The sequence below is a fragment of the Gorilla gorilla genome, chromosome 4, assembly GCF_029281585.2.
Source record: "Gorilla gorilla gorilla isolate KB3781 chromosome 4, NHGRI_mGorGor1-v2.1_pri, whole genome shotgun sequence".
In the NCBI taxonomy this organism is placed as follows: Eukaryota; Metazoa; Chordata; class Mammalia; order Primates; family Hominidae; genus Gorilla; species Gorilla gorilla.
The window spans coordinates 131,232,162-131,253,951 of record NC_073228.2 but is presented as its reverse complement, the minus strand read 5'-3'; the positions used below and the strand labels follow the sequence as shown (position 1 = coordinate 131,253,951).

General features: G+C 37.1%; 1 protein-coding gene across 3 annotated transcripts in view; it reads right to left on the bottom strand.

Annotated features, from left to right (window-relative positions):
• Positions 1-21,790, bottom strand: part of MEGF10 (multiple EGF like domains 10) — a 233,414-nt gene that overhangs the window by 99,010 nt on the left and 112,614 nt on the right. The gene's annotated exons all lie outside the window — the stretch shown is intronic.

The following is a 21,790-nucleotide window of genomic DNA, read 5'->3' as shown; positions in this document are numbered from 1 at the left end:
GGTTAAAAGGATTAAGGGCGGTGCAAGATGTGCTTTGTTAAACAGATGCTTGAAGGCAGCATGCTCGTTAAGAGTCATCACCACTCCCTAATCTCAAGTACCCAGGGACACAAACACTGCGGAAGGCCGCAGGGTCCTCTGCCTAGGAAAACCAGAGACCCTTGTTCACATGTTTATCTGCTGACCTTCCCTCCACTATTGTCCTATGACCCTGCCAAATCCCCTTCTCCGAGAAACACCCAAGAATGATCAATAAATACTAAAATAATAATAATAATAATAAATATATATATATAAAAGAATTAAATAAAAAAATTAAAATGTAAGACCTAACAATATGCTGCTTATAAGTACAAGAAACACACTTGATAAAAACGCAAATATTTGGCCGGGTGCGGTGGGTCATGCCTGTAATCCCAGCCCTTTGGGAGGCTGAGGCGGGCGGATCACGAGGTCAGGAGATCAAGACCATCCTGGCAAACACGGTGAAACCTCATCTCTACTAAAAATACAAAAAAATTAACCGGGCCTGGTGGCAGGTGCCTGTAGTCCCAGCTACTCGGGAGGCAGGAGAATGGCGTGAACCCGGGAGGCGGAGCTTGCAGTGAGCCGAGATCGCGCCACTGAACTCCAGTCTGGGTGACAGAGCAAGACTCCGTCTCAAAAAAAAAAAAAATTTTTTTAAAGTAAAGGTATGTAAAAAAAAAAAACCATAATAACGCTAATCAAAAGAAAGCTGGAGTAGCTATATTAATATCAAATGAAGATTCCAGAACAAAGACTATTATTAGAGATAATGAAGGTCACTTTATAATGAGAACATGTTCAATTCATTATAATGAAATAATAATCCTAAACATTTATGCATCTAATAACAGTTTCAAAAACTGCAATGAGAAATAGATACAATTAAAGCAGGAGATTTGAATAACTAGTCTTAATAATTGATAGAACAATTAAAAAGAAAATAAGAAAAGACATAGTAGATTTGAAACTAAAAACCAACTTGATGTAATTAATATTTATAGTACGCTCCACCCAATAACAGCAGAATATATTTGCTTTTCAAGAACATACAGAACAATAATCAAGTTATATCATATTCTATGAAATAAAACAAATCTCAATCAATTTTAAAAGATTCAACACATACAAAGCAGTTTTCTAACCATAAGGAAATTTAGTTAGAAATCAGTAACAGCAAGATATCTGGAAAATCCTTCTAAATATTTGGAACTGAATAACATACTTCTAAATAACTCAAAGTCAATTAAGAAATCAAAAGATATATTAATCAGAAAGTATTTTAAAGTAAATGAAAACAAAATCACAACATGTCAAAATTGTCAAATGCTCTTAAAGCAACACATAGAGGAAATTTTATAGCACCAAATGCCTACATTATAAAAGAAGAAAACTCTGAAATTATCTCAGCTTCCACCTTAAGAAACTAGAAAATAAAGATCAAATTAAACCCCAATGAAAGGGGGAGTAAAAGAAATAATAAAAATCAAAGCTGAAATCAATAAAATAAAAAACAGAAAAGCAAAAGAGAAAATCAACAAAAGTAAAACCTAGTTCTTTGAGAAGATCAGCAAAATGGATCAACTTCTAACCATACTTATCAGGAAAAAAAGAGAGAAGACACAAATTACCGGTATTAGAAATGAGAGAAGTGATATCACCATAAAATCTATAGATTTTTTTAAAGGTAAATGTTAATAAAAACTTTATGCCAATAAATTTGATAACCTAGATGAAATGAAGAAACTGCTAAAGCTTATTCAAGTAGAAATAAATAACCTGAATGGACCTATATATTTTAAAGCAATTAAATTATAGTTAAAAGCTTTCCCATTTTAAAAAACCTCCAATTCCAGATGGTTTCAATGATGAATTACACCAAGCATTAAAAGAAGAAATAATACCAATTCTAAAAAAAACTTATTCCAGAAAATTGAAGGCCAGAGACTATTTCCCAGCTTCCCAACTGTGAGGCCAAAATTACCTTAACACTAAAACCAGAGACATTTGCAGTAAGAAAGAAACAAACTACAAACAAGTATCACTCACATAGGTGCAAAGATTCTAAACAAAATTTTAGTGAATTAAATCCAACAATATGTAAAAGGATTAAACTTTATGACCATGTGAGGTTTGTTCCAACATACATATATATACACACACATATATACACACACATATATATGTTCCTTCATATATATATATAAAACCTATATATATAGTTCCTTCATATATATATATATATAACCTAAGTAGACCTGAATGATACAATAATCACATATATGGTTATTTCAAAAGATGCCTGCATTTAGCAAGCATTTAGAAAAATATATTTATTCCTAACAAAAAATTTCTGCAAACTAGAAACAGAAAGGCATTTCCTCAACCTGATAAAGGGAAAATATGTAAAACCTACTACTAACATAGTCAATGGTAAAAGAATGAAATGCTTTCCTCTAAGATTAACAACAGAACAAGGATTCTTGCTCTTACAATTTCTATTCAGCATGATACTGGGGGTTCTAGCAAGTGTAATAAGGCAAGGAAAAGAAATAAAGCTTATATAGATTAGGAAGGAAGAAGTAAAACTGCCTTAATTTACAGACTATGTAAACATATGTATTTAGAAAATCTAATGGAATTTACAAAAAAACTACTAAAAAAAGAGCACTTAACAAAATTACAGATAAAAGTCACTATGCAAAACCTCAATTATATTTCTATATATTAGCAACAATCAGAAACTGAATAGCCATTTACAATAACATCAAAAAATATGAAATACTTAAGGACAAATCAAGCCAAAGATGTGAAGGACCTGTACACTAAAAACAAACAACATTGTTGAGAGAAAGTAAAGAAGAATTGAAAAAAACTGTCAATCAATTTGATCTATTTGACATTTATAGAACACTCTACCCAACAACAGCACAATATACACATTATCTTAAATAGTGAGACAGCACTTGTTTGTGAGTCAGATGACTCTATTAATAAGATATCGATTCTCCTCCAATAGTTGTATAGATTCAAAGCAATACCAAACATTTCCAGATTTTGGCTATTTCAAATAAAGTATCTCTGAACACTTCTGTGTCAACTACCAAGTGGTTCAGCCATTCAACTCCAGGTATTACCCAAGAGAAATGAAAGCATATGTATGCCCATACAAAGATGTGTATATAAGTTTTCAGAGAAGTTTTATGTGTAATTGTCAAAAACTGGAAAAAATCCAAATGTACTAAGTACATGAAAGTATAAATTGTGGTATAGCTATACAATAGAATCCTACTCAGCAATAAAAAGGAATGAGCTAACAGTGCATAGGGCAATGTCATAAATCTCAAAATGATTATGATGAGTGAAAGAAATCAGATATGAAAGCGAGCATACTCTATGAGTCCACTTATATAAAGCTCTAGAAAATACCAAGTAATCTAGAGTGACAGAAAGCTGATCAATGGTTGCCTGAGCAGGGAGGGGTGGATAGGAGAAATTACAAAAGGGTATGAGGAAACATTCGTATGTGATGTATAGGTTCACTATCATGATTGAGGTGAGGGTTTAAGGGTTGTGTACATATGTCAATATTTATCAAATTGTACCTTTTAAAATGTGCAGCTTATTGTATGTCAATTTTACCTCCATAAAGCTGTTTAAACAACAACGAAAAAAAACCCTAGAGTATGAGGAGAACTTTTAGAGAGAGTCAAAGAGCCCTCTCTCCATAGAGAAAAAAAAAATCTGAGCTAACACTCAAATCCTCTATGTACATACTATTCAATTTAACTAAGAGTCTGTCATCACTGGAGGGTAGAGCTCTTTAAATGCCTATGAAGGTATTGGCTTTAGACCCTCCCAATAAATATTTATTTGGGGAACTGCTAATACTAAAAAAAATGACAATGCGATGTTCTACTAAGCTTTTCCTCTACAAAGTAATTGACTTATACAGAAAAAAAAAAAACCAGCTTGTGTTGAAATAGTATGTTGTAATGGATCCCACACAAGGGATTGAAATACCATCTGTGGAGCACATAATCCTATTCATTTATTTGAAAACAGAAAGAGTTTTTAGCTTAATTCCACACTTACATAGGCATTATCTATTCTGGCCACAACTCTCACAGTGTGTCTCTATAGGTTGAGTCAGATTTAAGTAACGTAAGTAACATGAGCTTAATGGACTATAACATCAAAATGTTAACCAGCATTGGAATAAACTCTAGTTTTCCTGAGCACAAATTCCTAACAACTGAACCTACAACAGTCTGATGATACAACTGCAAATTGATTCAATTTGAGAAGGATTTCAAAATCGTCAGCATATTGTTTAGGGAAGAAATCAGAAGGAAGGTACCTTCATTTGGGACAAATTATTTACCAGCTGGTCCTGCCATGTCTGTGTCTATGAGGAAAGCATGACGCTTCTATGCACAGGAAGGGCCATCCCAGGCTCTTCTGTTTTTAGAATGGCATTTCTCTTGCCCTGACCACTCTCTATGGAGCCATGAAATTCTTTTACAAATATTGTTTCCCACAGCATGTTTTCCACCACATGGCATTTCCCCTAGTCTGCCCTATTTCATCTTGCTGTCATTTTGCTTCCGGTTATCCAATACATCTGAATCACATATGAATAATAAAGGCCAGCCCTAGAGAAAGTTAATAGGGCAGTGGAAGTCATAATTAGAGTACGACTTTTCCCACTCAGTTTCTTTTGCCCCTTCTCCCTCCTTAGTGGTGGTCCCTGGACATTTCCTCTAGAACTCTGGTGCTCTCATGTTCTTTCCACTCTCTTTCCCTGTCTACACCAGCTTGAGAATAAATGGAGTCAATGACTAATAACAACAGCTGAGATTATTTCCCTTGTCAGGAACCTTTGCATTTCGGTATGAAAGTCTTAATTCAAATGTATAAATCAAGCAGTTAGAATTTCTTCAAACGGAGAAGTGTTACAGTTTCAAGAGAAAGCTGGCAGCAGAACCTTTGCTATGAGAATGCCCCAAAACCAGGGAACACAAACTCAAATGCCTTCAGAGGCCACATGGATAAATTAAAGAACTATTACAAATCAGGTTAGACCTGGGGAAATTCAGGGAGCACTTGCTCATCCAAAGTGGGATGCTTCCCTTCAGTTTCTTGTCTGTTGCCACATAGGAATATCAAGCCAGTGTTACCAATAGCCTGATTTTTCCATGGAAGATGAAAGTCTCAAGTTTTAAGTTAAAATTGTTTAAAATATAAAATTGTATGGGCCCTGAAACCCCTACAATTATGCATCAGATCATCCAGCCCCTGCTAAGTGTCCTAAAAGAACACAGAATAAAGGGATTTTAAGTTCTTAGATGGGTCACATTTTTTTTTTCTTTCTCCTGTTTTTAAATTTTATTTATTTATTTATTTATTTATTTATTTATTTATTTATTTTGAGGCAGGGTCTTGCTCTGTCACCTATCCTGGAGTGCAGTGGCACAATCTCAGCTCACTGTAACCTCTACCTCCCAGGCTGAAGTGATCCTCCCACCTCAGTCTCCCTTTTGTCTTCATTTCACTTTTTTGACCCTGTATCAGCTGCCCGATCTATCATTTATATAGCTATTTTGATTCTTTTCTTTCTCTCTACCCTATTAACCGATCATATAGTTATTTTGAATTTCACATCAGGAGCCACTTTATATGCATATTTATTGACAGCTCTACTTTTGGTGAACAACTGTTTGTCATAAAATACCTCTGTTGATAATAGTTCAAAATTTGGGGGAGAGGTCCAGAAGAAGTTGTCCCCATCAATGAGGCAGTAAAATACGCATCTCCTCCATGCCATAGCAAAGGTAAGGAAGTATCTATTATTGCCTTCCAGCTTCAACTAAAGCTTTCCCTTTCTTGAGTTGTTAGAACAGATAATATAATTGTCCTTAGAAGAAATTACAGGTCCAAAGAGTCTCAAATAAATTATAAATATTTAAAATTACCCAGTGTATGTTTATAGAAAACAAAATCCCTCAAAGCAGTGTTTTCCAAGTAAGTAGATCCAGAGAACTATTTCTTCCATTATGTTCTTGGGGAAAGAAAAGGGAAGAGGGTATAGGGAGTAAGGAATTCCATGGTCAAAAAAGTTTGAGACACGCCTTTACTGCAGGCATTCCCAGAGTCTTTAATAGGCTGAAGCAAATCTTCAAGAAATGGGATCCAACATACTGCATTTCCCAAACTAACTGGATAATGCAACAGTGAATTCTGCAGGATGAGTATTCCATATCTCACACTAGAGGGATTCAACTACAGATAATGCCTAGGATCCAAGTTTCTGGAAACCTATTCTCCTCCCTGGATCAACATGTATGTTTCATTCATGGTGGCATATTTCCTTTTATGTCCCTCAATTTCATGCTAAGTACAATAAATTAACTTAGCTATTGTTTTTTAGCTTAAATCTACATTACTTTGACAGCCATATCTTTAAACTTGCCATAACCACTTTTGCCCTTCCAATGTGGCCAGCCAGTCAGGGAGGCCCACCTTGAGCTAATGCTGCCTTCTGTCACTTGAATCAAGAAGTCTGAGTTTCTCTGTCTTAACTCTCTTGGAGCTCTCTGATTTTTTTCCAGCCCTTTTTAGAATTGGTTATCAATAAGCAATATAGGTCTGGACCTTGGGATATTACTACAACCAAAGGAAAGAAGAATGTCAGTGCAGCATTGATTCTACCAGCGCATCAATCTCTCCCTCCTTTAGCATCTCTTGTGTGTGGCCCAGATGGATGCACTAGGTTTACCACTGGATTATCTGTAAAAGCGCTGGCAGGCGCTATCCCAGACTAAAAACATGCAAGTTCTGTCACCACCTGGTCATGTCAATGTTTTGTGGTTGGTCACTTAGATCAAACTGTGTTTTTTCCATTATTTTTAAACTACTTTGCCCTGAAAAGATTTGAACCATAGTACAATAAAAATTGCTTCTCAGTTCTTGGCTTTTATTTTAGCCATTTTCTATCCCTGCAAGGGGATTGCATAAATTATTAGGCCTGTAAAAATCCTACCTGTCCTGCAAAGACTGCAATTTCAGGAACTAATTTTCTAGAGATAAGGCAAGGATTTTTTCATTATTTCCTTTTGACCCTGTCTCCATGGGACTCTAAAGTCAGGCTTTCTCAAGAAAAAAAAAAAAAAAAATAGGCAGCAGACATGATCTCCTTCTGTTTAGATTGAAGCTATCTTGAATTTATAGTGGGCTTTTAAAAAATTAAATTCTTAGTTTCTATTTATAAAATCCTAAACACTGAGTAAGCATTGTCAATCAGTAAAGCAACAAAGGTTTCTTATTATTTATTAGATATCCTATCTTCCCTGCTAGCAGAGACCAACAACCCAAACTGGAAAGCAGAAGTTTAGGTTCCAATAGATGTGTGGGAAAATTGGAATTTCTGCTGGCACGGTATGTGGACAAAAGGCCTTCCCCTGTGTTTACTGGTAGGTTCCTCTGAACCACGTCGGACACCATAGCAACAGAGTACAGGGTCCCTATGGAAACAGGAAAAAAATCCACTGCCGATGGCAGGGAGGGCATCATGGTTAGGTATATTTGGGAACATACCATCTGATTGTTGTCAGTCAGGCTCTCTTTGACTAGCTTAACAGGATTGTCTCACTTTTATCTCTACTCGAAAGGATCTGCTTAAATGGATCAAAAGCCTATGGTTTGTTTTTTTTTAATATTTGACAAGATCACAATTTTATCATTAAACAAGCCTGAGAGAATCAAACAAATCCAAAACAGAAGGCTCTGTCTGCCTCAAACTCCAGTAAGAGGTACTCCTCCTTTCCTGAAGCTCTCCTTTTGCTTCCCCAAATCCACCCAAGGAGCCTAGCTCTCCCCTAAACAGACCTCTGCCGAAGGCTAACTCCTCACCCCAAAACAAGGCATCTTCCCTGCACTGCAGCTCCTCTCAGCCTGAAGAATCTGGGCCCTAAACTTTTCAGCAGGAAAAGACCAAAATGATACAAAGCCAGGATAAATAATTAAATGTGTCCTCACATAATTGTAAGGTAGGGAAAGAAACTATCTTCAGTTCAGCTCTTCCCAGAAGCCGTGCCCAATTTGCTCAAGCCTGCCAATCCCTCTCCTAATCAGACCCCTCTGTGGCTGACACTGAGGCAAAACATAGCCATTGAAAATCCTTTCCCATCCCCAACACAAAACTGTTGACAATATGATCCCGAGTTAAGCATGTCAAAAATTCCAGCTCACAAAGGAAGGTAATTTTTTTCTGGGGACAATAGCAAGAACAGTAAATATAACTTCTCACTTAAATGACAGAGGTAGGTATAACAGGAGCCTTTGGCCAGTTGTGTGATTCAGGAGCCTCAGTTGCTATCTCCATGATTCCAGAATGCCACAGGATACTATGCAGTCAAATACAGGGATGGCAAATGAGGTGCACTCGGGCCACCCACTGCCACTCCAATCCCATGGCAGAAATCACTAGTGAGTCACTCTGCTCTTTCTCTCTTAGCCCAGACACAGCCTCAGAATCCTTCTAAACACAATGTTCCAGGCAGCCACTTCCAAGAGATAGCACTCCTTTCCCAAAAGAAAGCTTTTTGTTAATTCCAGTCTAAAATAACATAATATTCCAATTTAAAAAAGAAGAAATAAAGAAAAACGTATTATATGGCAAACAGTTATTGTGACTCCCAAAGTGCCACCTGTGTAGCATATCTGCCTCCTGGAAGGAAAAGAGTCCTGGGTTAGTGAACTGCAGGTGTTTTTAAGCCCTCGCCTCAAAATTTGGGCTTAAAACCCACTGTTTTCTGAAGCATGACATTCAAACAAGAGTAAAGTTCATCTACAGAACTATTTTTCATATAGACAGCAACCACAGTTCCAGCTCCTTATCTGCCCACAGCCGGTTCAGTTTTACATAAAGTTGGCCAAGTTAAAAATCAGCTGTGAATATTCATTCACTGCTCTGGTAATCAATTGTCACACTCCTTTCTGTTAAGAACAGGAAATCATATACAGTTCAGTGTGTGGGAGTTAAGGCTTCTTATTTACGGTTCCAAAGTTCTCTTAACCAGTGCCAACGACAGGCAGGACACATCCATGGGAACTGATCTCTCACCATCAGAGCTGGCCTGCCAGGCAATAAAGTGGGTTACCCAGTCCCCAAACCTCTTCCCTCTGTCCTTCTTACAAGCCACACTTGCCTGGATGCCCCCATTAGAACTTGAACTTTGAGTTACCATTTGACTTTCTCCATCTAACAAAAACAGAGTTAGCAGACTTAAGTCTACCCCAAAGAAAATAATCATCAGAATAGTCCCTTCCTTTACAGCAGTATCCAGCGGGAGAAGACAAGGCATGTGGGGCAAAGAGAATGGGAGCTGGACTGGAGAAAGGACCCCTGGCCATCTCCTTTGTCCATTCACGATTCTGCTGCAAGCGGCGCTGCTTACAATGATTCGCTTTCTCTGCCATCAGTGGAGATGAAGCCAAGAACATCCGACTGAGAATGTATGGCCAGCCTTCTCTCTGGATTAACCAATCCTTCCCACAGAGGGTAGCTGCCAACTTCCCACTCTGCTCTTCTGCTGCTTTTCCTGTGAGCTTTTCCAAGTCCCATGTCACTAAATCTATAAGCAGTCCCCAACATGCTAAGAGGTCGGGTTTCAAAGATGTGTTTGGAAACCAGTTGTGTAAATTTTCTTGGAGTTATAATGTTGTAAATAATGGTTAGGTCCCTAGGGCAACCTCAATAGTTGTTCATTTATTCCAGCATGTGTCTGAATGAACCACAGTACTGTGGGGATCACGAGTCTCTCTCCTTTCCATAGGTCAAGCCATTCACATATCAGTTTGGACTGCCAAGAACTTACCTCACTGCCAGAAATCAGAGATCATTCCTCTATCCACAGTGCTCATGGGAGAGGTAGGTAGTAGGAGAAGACAAGAAATTTCCCTGGCTCCAGATCATCCCTGCAAACTGCAAACAGTTGAGGTCTTGGGAAAGGAGGTCTAATGGAACTATGGGGTGAGGAGAGAACGAGCATCCGTGATGTCGATGAGGGCAAGAGCTAGGAAGGGCCTGGGCCTCCTGCTGCTGCTGCTGGGCACATCCATGGGAACTGAGCTCTCTGGGGCATATGTTAGTAAAGTCTCTCCCTCAAACTGTCTTCTTTATCAGCCCCCAAATCAACCTGTTTCTCTTTCATTTGCCACTGTCCCCTGTTGCTTCTATTCATTGTTCTTATGGCTCTCTGAAGAACAAGGCAGTCTCACTGTATCTCCCACCCTGGTCCTGGCCCTAAAGCCAAAATACAAATGGTAAATAAACGCTTTTTTTTTTGTCTTTCTTTTTGAGACAGAGTCTCACTCTGTCGCCCAGGCTGAAGTGCAATGTCGCCATCTCGGCTCCGGCTCACTGCAACCTCCACCTCCTGGGTTCAAGTGATTCTCCTGTGTCAGCCTCCCAAGTAACTGGGATTACAGGTGTGCATCACCAGGCCCAGCTAATTTTTGTATTTTAGTAAAGATGAGGTTTCACCATGTTGGCCAGGCTAGTCTTGAACTCCTGACCTCAGGTGATCTGCCTGCCTCGGCCTCCCAAAATGCTAGGATTACAGGAGTGAGCCACCATGCCCAGCAATAAACATAAGTTTTTAAAGTGAACAGCATTATTAACGATTAGGAAATGCAAAATAAAGCTAGGTACCATTTTTCACCCAAAAGGTTGAAAGCAATAATAATACCTAGGTCAGCAGAAATGTAAGGAAGTGGGTACCCTCATACATTACTGGTGCTCATGTAAGTTGTTACAACCTGTCTGGACAGCAATTTGGCAATGTGTCTCAAAATGCATTAAAATGTGGCTAAGATTATTCCTGTCTCCCAATATCCATTTTACCCTTCCCAGAGAAATATATATATTTATATATATTTTTACTGGGCCTCTGACCACACAGACTAAAGATGCATTTGCAGCTTGGTGAGACCAAGTGACCAGTGGGATATAAAAGGAACATGATCACTTCTAGGAACCTTCCTTAGGAAACAGTTGGCATTGCCATTTGCCTCTTTCTCCCACCTATTCCGTCTGTTGATGTGTGGAGGTCAATAATGGTACATGGAAATGAAGACCATACCTTTGTAAATGTTAAAATGATGTCCCATTGCACTTTGCAAGTCTCATGGCTATGTTTGGAAGTGAAATCACGACCTCTAAGGTCATCTTGTTCACTCTCTTCCACCTTGCCTTTGGGCTCATTCCACATGTAGTGTGAAGTTACAGGAGTGGCAGAATAAAGATGCCCTTGTAGCTTGGCGAGAGCATGTGACAAAGAGATGGTGGAGCAGAAAGGTAAAAACTGCTTGAGTCCCCTGCTGGCTTGCCTACTTCTAGGCACTACATAGCCAAATCTAATTCTAAATGATACAGTATGCATACCTCTCATTCCAGAAATTCCACTTAAAATAATTTATTGTATGAATCACTCACACATGCAAAGGGATAAATAAAATGATGCTCCCTGTAGCCGCAAAACTATGTGTGCCTAACGTTAGTATATATTAATATAGTAAAATGTAATTATAAGATTATTATTTAGATGTAATTGATAGACAAGAAAATATGTCTACAATATAATACAAATGAACAAAGCAGCTTACAAAAAATATGCATGGCATAACCTACAAATTTATATTGAATTTAAAGAAATGGAAATATATCTGGAAAGATACAAACAAAAATGGCAGGACTATGAATGATTTATTTTCTCTTTTTGCTCATCTGTTTTCCAGTTTTTTACACAGATAAAAAAATAGCTTCACTATGAAAAATAATTTTAGGTAATTAAAAAATATATACAACAAAAAATCCAATTTTACTCTTTTAGTTATTTTTTAAAGTACAATTAAATTATTACTGACTATAATCACCCTGTTGTGCTATCAAACATTAGATCTTATTCATTCTATTTTTTCTACCCATTAACCATCCCCATTTTCCCCCTACCCCACCCCCACTATCCTTCCCATCCTCTGGTAACCATCATTCTACTCTCTGCCCCCATGAGTATAATTGAATTGTTTTCAACACAAATAATAAATGCTTGAGGTGATAAATACCCCATTTACCCTGATGTGATTATTACATATTGTATGCCTGTGTCAAAATATCCCATACACTCCATAAATATATACACCTACTATGTATCCACAAAAACTACAACTTCAAAATTTTTTTAAAAATCAATGAAAATATATATATATATACAACAAATTTATGTCTTTTTTGAAGTGGCCTAGGTGTTTTACTTCTGATAAACAGTGTAGCACAGTTGAGAAGGGAAGGGCCCAGGGGTCTTTCCCTTCCTTCCTTCCACAGTCTGTATTTCATTCCTTCTGTTTAGTACAGACTGAGCCCTGAAGAACATCAACAGTGATTTACTCATCCTTCAGTCTTCGGTGTGCCTGCTGCTTAGAAAGGAAGGAGAGAAGAAGGGGAAAAAATGGAGGAGAGACAAAAGGAGGAAGAGAACCAAGGAAGGAAGAAAAAAGGAATGGAGGGCAGGAAGGGGCAGGGAGAAAAGAAGGAGAAAGTGAAGCAAGACAGGCACAGCAATTGGGAGGGAACAGACATTAACAGACAAGCTTGGGACACACAATATTCAAGACAACTTGAGTTATACATATTTTTATCTTAGGAACAAGATCAAAATTCTAAATTAGAGACCTATCTGGAGCCTTGGGCAGGCTGAAAGGTGGGGACAAAGAAATGGGAAGTGTCTAGAGATTGCTGATATTGCAGATGAAATTAATACCCTGGAGAAAGAGCTACACCAGTGTCACTGGTGTAACTTCAGACTATATGTGAGATGAGCCCAAAGGCAAAGTGGAAGAGAGTGAACAAGATGACCTTAGAGGTTGTGATTTCACTTCCAAACATAGCCGTGAAATTTGGAAAATGCAATGGGATATCATTTTAACATTTACAAGAAATAAAGGACCACACATCTTATAAGATTTTCATATAAGAATTATATTAAAAGAATACATAATTCTGTCAGTTATCATGGTACTTAGGCCAAAAATATTTACATATCTCAATGACCAAAGATATGCACAAAAATTTAATCAATCAGAGTAGCCAACTGGATTGAGAGTTCTAATCTAATTTGAAACTAGTACTAGGAAATAATATGTCTTACATTGAATGAATACTGGGTACGCCATCTAGAACAGGTGGTAGGTTCAGTATAATCCATCAAGGTAGTAGTCAAGGACCATGTTCTCTGATATTTAAAATCTTCAGAAAAAATACTGTGTAGCCTAAAAAACACAAAAAACAAAAAAAGGAAGTCCTGTCCCATGCTGCTACGATATGGCTGGACCTCAAGGACATTATGGTTACGGTAAGTGAAATAAGCCAGTCATGAAAGGACAAATACTGTCTGATTCCACTTATATGAAGGACTTAAAATAGTCAAAATCATAAAAACATAAAGTAGAAAGGTGGTTGCCAAGGGCTGGAGGTGGGTAGGGGTGGTTAGTGTTTAATGAGTCTAGAGTTTCTGTTTTGCAAGACAAAAATGTTCTAAAGATATGTTGCACAAAAATGTGACTATATTTAATACTGCTGAATGGTACACTTAAAAATAGTTAAAATGGTAAATTGAATGTCATGTGTTTTTACCATATAAAAATAAATATCAAGAAATTCAATGAATTGAAGAGACTACCAAACTTATATTAAAAATTAAACCAAAAATTATGAGGTGATGCTTAGAAGGTAACTATCTTTCAACCTTGTGAAGATTTTCACTTAAGCACAAAAATGTGAGAGAGAATCAAAATCTACAGCGTTCATATTTTTAGTTTTAAGAGGACATTTATAATATTTAAGAGAATGTGGTCCGTAGAATAAAAGGTCAGCTTACTAATTTTATTCTTTAAATGTGTACTGGAATAATTGATTTTAAAATGTTATTTTCAAGTTTAATCTTACTAATACACATTTTTTTTTTTAGATGGATTCTCGCTCTTGTCACCTTTCAAAGCGCTGGAATTACAGGCGTGAGCCACCGCATCCAGCCTATATTTTAACATTTTAGAGTTCATAAGATTTCACCTTATTTGTAAGTTGGGCTTATTAGATTTACAAAAATTATTTAAGTATATGGGAAGGTTTGTCAGCCTGGAAGCTGAATTATTTAAAATGAAAATCAAATCTATTAAATGTACAAATTCCATTTTAAAAATTTGAAGGTGTTTAAGTTTATAAAACATTAGTCAAAGGCTTCTTAATGTGTTTGTTAAATTTGTTAGACCAATGAATGAAACATCTGTCAGCTGAATTTTGCTTAAGAAGCAACTATGTTTTTGGATTTATAACTATAGTAAATCAAATACTAATTATTAAAAACAAAGTAAAGCTCTGAATAGGCTTTTTCATATTGCATATACGTGTGTGCACATATGCACCCACCTACACATATAGAAGCACACAAACTTCACGTTTAACAAATACTAAACAGTAGTTAGCATATTTGGGTGATCTGGCTTATTGTATGAAAAATTCATTGCCTTTGTAGTTTGAGATAAAAAAATCAAAAAAGTATTTTTGATATAAAAATAATTCCACATTTAAATTTGATTGCATTTCCATTTTAAAATAGCTACATGTGTTACAAAGCTAGAATCAGAAAAAGAAGGCAGGCTTTTTCATTTCAGGGACACTCTTCTGCTGAGAGAAAAGCAAAAGACAATACATTTTATATGACTAGAAAGGAAGATTTGATCATATTTATTATCTCTAATCACAGTAGTCATAAGCACATGGATATAGGCAAATGGATCATGGTGCATAGTTTAGCAAGTCAGTTTGATATTCGTGATAAAGAATTGCCATGAGAATTACTTTAAACTTCATGAAAATCTTATGGCTTAATATTTACTCAACTTTAGAGCTACAGCAGAAGAATTCTTATCTTCTAATTGAAATCCAAACATCACAAATACTACTAAAATCAAGTCCAGAACCACCACTTTCAGTTAGTTAATACTGTACATGCAAGTCTTTTGCATTTTTCAAAACACTTTAATATATCTTACTAGATCCTAACAGCAACCCTACATGATTAATAGGCATGAGAACCCATCTTACAGATTAAGAAGTGAGGTTCACAGAAATCAAGGATGTTGTGGCCCAGGGACATTATACATGCAGGGTAGCTTTGGGATTTGAACCTAGGTTTAATTCATGTGTTTTCTCCATTCTATGTTAACAATCTGAACTGAACTTTTTTTTTATTGGAGGCCAAAAGGGAGAGATAATAAATATAACAGTTTTCCTTGGAAAACTATACATTGGTCATGTGCACTCCACTTAGGATGTCCATATTTGAATTTACAGTCAAATGATGGTTATATGTTGAAAGCAGAGAATAGTATCCAGTGATTTCTCAACCATAAACATTTAAACTAATCATACTTCTTGCTTCTCTATCTCCCTAACATAACTATAGTTCCTATATATGCATTAGGATTAATGTGTATAACAAAAAAGTGTTGGTTAACTCTAAGCCATCCCATGAAGAACCACAGAAGTCTCTCGAATACATAAATATTTATTATAAAAACTGATATGTGTTAATGAAAATATATTGGAATGTGTTTGGATCAATATTTATTTAGGTACAAGAACTGAGATTTAAATCAATAGCAATTTTATAAGAGGCAGTTATGTGACATTAAAAAACATACAATATATATGTATACACACAACACAAACACATATATACAAGTACACACATGTATATGTACACACACACATGCATTACAACTATTTCATTCCTCTGGACATTTCTCAATTTCATTTCTCTGAGGATTTCTTTATTAATGCAGGTGGAGCATCCCTAATGCAAAAACCCAAAAGCCAAAATGCTCCAAAATCTGAAAATATTTTGAGTACTGACATGAAGCCACAAGTGGAAAATTTCATTCCTGAGCTCCTGTCATAGTCAAAACAGTCAAAATCTTGTTCCATACACAAAATTATTTAAAATGTTGTATAAAAATACCTTTAAGCTATATGTATAAGATATATATAAAATATAAATTAATTTCATGCTTAGATTTGAGTTCCATCACCAGAATATCTCATTATGGATGTGAAAATATTCCTAAACTCAAAAAAATCCAAAATCTGAAACACTTCTGGTCACAAGCATTTTGGATACTCAACCTGTACTTAAAATTCTCCAAATTATTATGACCAAGAATGCAAAAGCAAATGCAACAAAAACAAAGATAAATATATGGGACTTAATTAAACTAAAAAGCTTCTGAACAGCAAAAGAAATAATCACCACAGTAAACAGACAACCCACAGAGTGGGAGAAAATCTTCACAATCTATACATCTGACAAAGGACTACTATTCAGAATCTACGAGGAGCTCAAACAAATCAGCAAGAAAAAACAAACAAACAAACAATCCCATCAAAAAGTGGGCTAAGGACATAAATAGACAATTCTCATAAGAAGATATATAAATGGCCAACAAACATATGAAAAAATGCTCAACAGCACTAATGATCAGGGAAATGCAAATCAAAACCATAATATGATACCACCTGACTCCTGCAAGAATGGCCATAATTAAAAAATTCAAAAATAATAGATGTCAGTGTGGATGTGGCGAAAAAGGAACACTTCTACACTGTTGGTGGGAACATAAACTAGTACAACCACTATGGAAAACGGTGTGGAGATTCCTTAAAGAACTAAAAGTAGATCTACCATTTGATTCAGCAATCCCACTATTGGGTATCTAGCAGAGGAAAAGAAGTCATTATACGAAAAAGATACTTGCACATGCATGTTTATAGCAACACAATTCGCAATTGCAAAATTAAGGAACAAGCCGAAATGCCCATCAATCAACAAGTAAAGAAAATGTGACAAATACATACATACATACATACATACATACATACACACCATGGAATGCTACTCATCCATAAAAAGGAATTAAATAATGACATTTGCAGCACCTGGATGGAATTGGGAGCCGTTATTCTAAGTGAAGTCACTCAGGAATGGAAATCAAACATTGTATATTCTGTCTTATTAAGTAGGAGCTAAGCCATGAGGATGCAAAGGCATACGAATGATACGATAGGCTTTGGGGACTTAAGGGAAAGCGTGGGAGGTGGGTGAAGGATAAAAGACTAGACGTTGGGTACAGTGTACTTTACTCGGTTGATGGGTGCACCAAAATCTCAGAATTCGCCAATAAAGAACTTATTCATATAACCAAACACTACCTGTTCCTTAAAAAACAATGGAAATAAAAGAAAAATCTCCAAATCAAAAATAATGAAACATGTCTAAATTCTTACCACAGATCCGGCAAGAATATTAATCTTGAAGGATGAACAAATTTAGAGTCTAATTAAATTTATAAACAGAGTAAAACCACCACAAGGAATCACAGATTTCTTCCTATCCTAGTAATATTTTAATTAAAAAATTTCCAATCCTTTCTTTTTTTCTAACCACATTCTAAGAAAAGGCTTCTAACCACACTGTTGCCCACACTCTCTGCTCTGGTCTTTCCTGCCTGATGACATGCATTGGTCTTTCAGACAGACAGCCTTGTTAGTCAAAGTCTGCTCTGTGGACCAGGAGTTCCACACAGCCTGAGGGTTCAGTAGAAATGCATACCTTTGGGCCCCACTCTGAACCCGTGGAATCAGAATCTGCATTTTACCAGCCTCCCCAAAAGTTCTGTGTGCTCATTCCAGTCAGAAGCAGAGCCAGTCTCTTCATCATGCTCTATACACAAGAAAACTAGAGTTTTTTCTCCAAGAATCTCCACAGCTGACAGAATGAAGAGCCATTCAGTGACCACCTGCTGCTTCTATTGCACACAAACATGAAATGAGAGCCTCGTCCTGGGACAGTTTCCATGTGAATCTACATGAAAGACTAACTCCAGGACGCTCTGGCCCTCAATGTATTAATATGAAACTCAAAATCTTCAGGATCTTTCTGAGCTACTGTCCTTTTCCCTGGAACCTTGACAGTACAGAGAAGGCAGGAGCACCTGACTAGGCTGCCTTGCTAAATTTCCCAAAAGTTTAGAAACTGCAGCAGTAACAACAATCCTGAATATCCACCAACGATACCTGTAAGGTCAGCGATCAGTCCTCTGGTCGATGTAGACAGAATCACCGCATGTGTGAGATCTATTTACTTAATTTCTCTAAAGTTCTTTGTTTTCAAGAACCTTTTAAAAATCCAATTTCAAAAGAAAAGAGATTTTTCCTGATTTTAGTCACCTTAAAAAGAGAGATGGAATTGAACATAGAGAACAGAGAATTTTCTCAACTTTTTTTTTCAAGGCAAAATTATTTAATACGTATGTTTTTTTTAAATATTTGAAGTCATGTAATGAGATGCAGCTGAGAATTTCTTGACAACATGTGACATGGACAGCAGTTGGATAATCCTTGGTTCATAAGCTACTCTGCCAATTTCATTTATTTTATTTAGGTAAAGTATCTCATTCTCTGTTCAGCATAAATATCTGCATCCTCCTCCTCCACTCACCACTGATTGATCAGAATAAAAAATTATTTAATTTCTCAAAGCCACATTTTCCTCATCTTTAACATGGGTATGATTATATCTGCCTCATAATGTTTTAGAAATTTTATAAGATAATGTATATACCTGGTACGTAGTAAGCACACAATAAATTTAACCATGACTTTGTTGTTGTCTGAAATGCATTAAAAAAGATACTTAGACTGCAAAACTCTTTGATGGCAGAAAGTATGTCTGGCTCATATATACATACATAATCTTTAGGGTCTAGCTCACTGGTTTTTACATTGTAGGTCAATCAATGCATGTTTTATTCAATTGAATTGAATCCACTGTGTTGAGTCTGACTTTTCCTATGAAAGAGGAAATGACTACGATAAAGGAACAATGACTTCCTTTATATGGATAAGTAGAATAGAAACCTGCTTTTCTCCCAAAACAAGTTAAACTAAGCTGCATGGTCCTACCACCATCCTGGTGACATCTACAAGCTGTCCTTATGGTTCTGAGACTGGCACTATTCCATAGACTCCTTCACAAGGTGAGCCTGGCTCCTGGAGGCCACTCAGCTCCCCTTCCTCAATCATAGCTGACTCTGAACTGGCAGCCCACTCTTCAGTAAAGTCTCTGGAGCCTAGAGAAGATGACTTTTTTTTTTTAAGAGACGGGGTCTCCCTATGTTGCCCATGCTGGTCTCGAATGCCTGGGCTGAACGGATCCTCCCACCTTAGCCTCCCAAAGTGCTGGGATTACAGGCATGAGCCACCATGCTTGGCCCTGAGAAGATCATTCTTCACCAAACATATCCCTGACAATTTTCTAATGAAGAGCTACTTTTAATATTTGTGAAGTGTTCTGATTTCTGAAAGTGGGAGGAGTGGGTGAGGGGAAGATAAGAACCAAAAGGACATGTCACTAACACTTGATAACGAAGACAGCTGGTCAGGTCCCCACAGGAAACCTCAGAAAGCTGTGGAAAGAGGGTGAGGCAGCTGGCAGTTCCATGTCAAGCCTCCAGAATGACCATCTACAGTGGGATCTATCATGGAGGAGCGGGTGGGGCAGGATGAAACAGAGGTGGGGAGGGAGGGGAAGACAGGACCTGCTCTCCTGAAGGTGCTACTTGAGTACATAAAAGAAACTTGTTTCAAATACAGGTATTTGCATTAAATCATCCTGGTTTTCCTTCTAGGTAAACTACCAAGAATTAATTTAAAATGATGACTGATTCCTGTGTTTAATTTATCTTGGTGACTGGAAACAGTTAAGAAAGGTGACCATGTTATCTGTCTGGCAGCAAAACTTGGTAGAAAAAAAGAGACTATGAAAACACAAACAAGAATCATGTATTTTTTGTTCCTTCTCTATCTACAAGCTTGCCTCACTTGTGCCAGCTGTGAAGAGTACAGAAAAGTCACTGGGAGTCACCTCCAAGAACAAAGAAGCGTAACAATTGTTGGGTGGGGTGGGGATGTGGGGAAGCAATGAAATCAAGACATCAGAGTGGAGAGACACAAAATATTTTAGAGACCAGAGACCAACAGCTTCCAGGCCAGTGAGACTAGAGAGTAAGCTGATGAAATATATTAGCATATCTAAAGGAAAAAATGTTGCAGTCTCAGGGGCAGTTGGTCAGCAAGAGGCCTAGAAAAAAGGAGAATTTTTGAGGCAAATGCTAGAGGTGTCCATTCAAGCAGTTTGGGGGATGCTTTGCAAGCTGTCTAGCAGGAGAGAAAATGTATTTTTACCCATGTAATTTCAGGCATGATAGTGCTAGTGGAATTGCCTAACTTTCTAAGAAGGGCTGCACTACTGAGTTAAAAAACAGAGGTGTTGAATTATGCGGCTGATGCCAGGAAACATTGAAGCTGTCTCTCTAACTGAGCTTGCTTGGATCTACACTCCCCCACCAGCTTGCCAGTGAAATCTAGCATCCCACATGCCAGGCCTTCAGGGAGAGAAGGTATGGCCAGAAGACAGGCACAAGCACCTTTCCAAGTTTTGTATGAGTTAGGAAAATAGCATCCTGGCTTCATATACAAATTCTATGACCCCTGGGTTAATAGAAATGTGTGCTGGGAGACAGAAGTACTCTCTTGGTATGTTGATGGTTGTGCTTGTAAGGTTGAACCCAGGTAAAGGCATCAAGATAATGTCACCGAAGGCCTCTGGGAAATGGCCAGCCTGAGTGGCCAGGCCTCCCCAATCCCCACCCCTGTGTGTACTCCACACTGCTTTCTTTTGAAAATTTCCCATCAGCCTGGGCCACTGAGATCTGTTCATGATTATTCTCTAAGATGTTTGATTATAAACATGTAATTTTTCTTATTCAGCATCATTATTAATCAAAGACATGCAAATTAAGAAAAAATTAGTGAAAGGAAGATTGGCTCAGGGTATAAGAAAAAGCCATTCTCATTTACTGCTGGTGGGTATTTAAATTAGAAAAACACCGAAAGTCTTAAAATATGTACACTTCTAATCCAGCAATTCTACTGCTAGGAATTTATCTTTACTTAATGAAGGATATGAACAATTATTTAACCACAATGATGTCCTTTAGAGTAGTTTACTATAGGTAAAATTTGGAAATTGTGTGACCATTCAACAGCTGAGATTGATTAAACAAATATTTATAATGCAACAATATACTGACATTTGCAATATGTTACAGAAGTATAATTACTGACCAGGAAAAATATTCACAACGTATTTTTATTTTCTTCTTTTTGCTTAGTTACATATTCTAATTTTTCTTTCTATGAACATGTATTATTAAATATAGCCCTGATTCTGAATCCAAGCTAAGGAGCTGCCCCTGTCTGCATACAGAATAGAAGAATCCAGGGGTTGGAAGAAAGACGAGATATGTACTATTCCAAGCCCTATCTCTGAGACAGCAAAGGAACCTCCAAGACATATAAATGGTTTATCTGAGGCCACCCAGCCAAGTGATGGTAGATCCAGTGATATCACTGGGCTTTCCAGATTCTTAAGCTGAGATCTATCCAGTCATTCCTGGTGCCTCCAAATTACAGCAGAACCTTCTCTCTATGCTACTCAACATCAGCATCTCAACTCAGAAAGCAGAGCTGTCCCTCTAGCTGTGTGTTGAGCCATAATACTCAAATAAAATAGTCTTTAATGATCTCTCT